This window comes from Mustela nigripes, chromosome 15 (assembly GCF_022355385.1).
Source record: "Mustela nigripes isolate SB6536 chromosome 15, MUSNIG.SB6536, whole genome shotgun sequence".
In the NCBI taxonomy this organism is placed as follows: domain Eukaryota; kingdom Metazoa; phylum Chordata; class Mammalia; order Carnivora; family Mustelidae; genus Mustela; species Mustela nigripes.
Window position 1 is genome coordinate 55,833,066 of NC_081571.1, and position 2,070 is coordinate 55,835,135.

Sequence of the window (2,070 nt, forward strand, 5' to 3'; positions counted from 1 at the left end):
GAAAAGATACACTGAAAAAGTATAACAGTTAAAAGAGCAGACAGTTCATTGTGATGATAGATTTTGAATAAATTTGATAATTCCTAACATTACAATTAAGTTATCTTATTGATAAAAACTGTCTAAACGAGGCCCTATTATACTAGGAAAAGGTATGATGTCTTCACAAGACTGTGAATAGAACCAAGTTGAAAATGAGCAAAAACCATGGCATGCTTACAGGAAGATTACCCCAATGCTGTGAAATCTTCATCGACTCTTCACGTAACTATTATCTCATTATTCTGTTCCAAAGGAAGAACAGGCAGCCTGACAATAAAAAATTTAAAAAAATTTAAAAATTAAACTGTAGTGTAGTGCAATTTCTGTCATTTGGAGCTAATGAATGCATTTCAGGACTGAGCAGCAACTGCACTAGTAACGACACAAACACCACTGATTTGGAGTAATAAATTTTAGGACATGGCAGACTCATATTAGTATAATAAGCTCAAACATTCATTTCACATTAAGAAAACATATAGCCAACACTAGACCATCAAGATACCTATTTTTTTTTCTTCCAGCAGAGCCATTTGGCTTTAAAAAGGAATCCACAGTACTTGTTGTATTTAAGTCTAAAATAAACCTGAAAAGCAGCCATGGCGAATTGGTCCTCGTCTCCACCGCCGAAAGTGTGGTTGGGTTATCAGGGCAATTATTTATTGCTATTGAATAGGATATCATTACCATTGACTTAATTCTTTTTCCTATGGTCTAATCAAACAATTCTTCAGGATCTCCAAATCAGGGTTTTAGGTGGTTCAAAGAATGCTTGCTTTGGCAGCACATATATCAAAATTGGAGGAACGCAGACAAGATGAGCTTGGCCCCTGAACAAAGATGACATGCAAATTTGTGAAGAATTCTGTGTCTTTTCAAAGCCTTAATCACAACTAAAGAAGCTAACATTCATTGAGTTTTTAAAATGAGATTTTTACAATGTATCAGGTGGGACTATAAGCTCTTCTTATATATCATTTCATTTACTCTTTTAAAAACCATATGAGGTAGGAGTCTTCATTACCCTGACTTATGGATGAAAGACCTTTGAAGCAATGCCGCTGGGATTTGAGCAAGACAGGCTCTCTGGAATGTGCTCTTTTAACATTATATATATATATATATATATATATATATATATATATATACACACATTATATATATATATATATCTCTTAATGTCCTTTATGATAACATATGTTTCATCTTATTTTTTTGTTTACAATAAGCCTGTAATATACAGGTATACAAGGGTTACTGAAGTCACATCTTTGTTGAAGTGAGCCCCAGAAAAATTGAGTAATCAGCTTTAAATCAAATAATTAGAACAAAGCCGGTCATTCTGAATACAACACACACTCCTTCATTCATACTTAGGATGGCACTGACCTACCATTTGCACAAGCACACGTCTGTGTCATTCTTCTGAACAGCTGTGATGATTTTGCCTCCATCCACGCCTAGCCACACTTTCTCCCTGGGTCCTGCCAGTGACTGAGAGTGCACATTGATGAGCTACACACATATAAGCTGCAACCTTGGTCTTGTTAGCCATCTGAACTATATGCAGAGAAAGGAAGTATTCCAAAATGGAAAAGTAAAAAGAATAGCATGGAAGTATGGTATGCTTTTTTTTTTTTTCCCCCAGAGTGATGTTTCTTATTTGGTCACTAATCACAAATTATAATGCGATTCCATTTCAACTAGATTTTGGAAGCAACTCCAAGTCCTAATACATTGCCGCATTCCACGATATCACAAAAAGATAAAAGCCCACAGTCCTATCACATTGGTATGGGCCGGGAATGACACTAGCAAAACTGGCAATCTGAGAGTCCTCCCCCTCCCCACCTCCACTATGTCACAAGGAGTCACTGCTAAGTTAATGCTCCTTCCATTCACACATATTGAAAAAAAAAAAAAACCTTATAGACAAAACTGTTATTTCTTTAGTTGGGCTCACATTCACGATCAGACGCACTGGAATGATGGATGGATCCAGCGCGGGAGGTAAAGGGGCAGCAGCTC

General features: G+C 36.4%; 1 non-coding gene across 1 annotated transcript; it reads left to right on the forward strand.

Moving 5' to 3' along the window:
- The first annotated feature begins 814 nt into the window (after positions 1 to 814).
- Positions 815 to 917, forward strand: LOC132003035 (U6 spliceosomal RNA). The gene has a single exon (XR_009400112.1). It is a non-coding gene; the product is annotated as a U6 spliceosomal RNA (small nuclear RNA).
- Positions 918 to 2,070: the final 1,153 nt, after the last annotated feature.